This window comes from Bombus impatiens, unplaced genomic scaffold (assembly GCF_000188095.3).
Source record: "Bombus impatiens unplaced genomic scaffold, BIMP_2.2 scf_3721, whole genome shotgun sequence".
Taxonomy (NCBI): Eukaryota; Metazoa; Arthropoda; class Insecta; order Hymenoptera; family Apidae; genus Bombus; species Bombus impatiens.
Window position 1 is genome coordinate 191,073 of NT_180140.1, and position 561 is coordinate 191,633.

Here is a 561-nt window from a genome sequence, read left to right on the forward strand (position 1 = left end):
TGCCTCGAGCTTCGCTCCCGGAGGGTGAACAGCTATCGACAATGACAAACGACTTTGATTCCGATCGCCCTCGTGGCGTATAGTAACGGTGAATGGCCCCTCTGTCTATCCTTGCGATTTCGAGTGGAAGCCAACTGTCGACAAACTCGTGCAAACCCGCGTCTTCTCGCTAGCGGGGTTCTCACCACCGTTTCCTCATCGAAACGATATTTTCGGAGGTTCTCTTGTTCGCGGCTCCCTTTCCGCTTTTGCGTGCACTTAGGTACCTCCCTCTTTGGATCTCGCACTCTCCTCCACACGCACTTCACCCTCTTTCTCCGGTTTCGTGTTTCTTACTCCTCTCGAACCACGTTCCCCGTGACAGAAACCACGGACGTTTATCTTCCGATTTTCCGTGTATATATGTACATGTACATGTGTGTATGTGTTGTGTGTGTGTGTACACAGCGTGTGTGAGTGTACGCGCGTATACGTGCCGATTATCCGACCGCAAACGAGAACTGCCTGTCTAGGAACCGCGCGTGTCACCCTGACGAGCCGTGCGACATCGGTGGGTCGGAG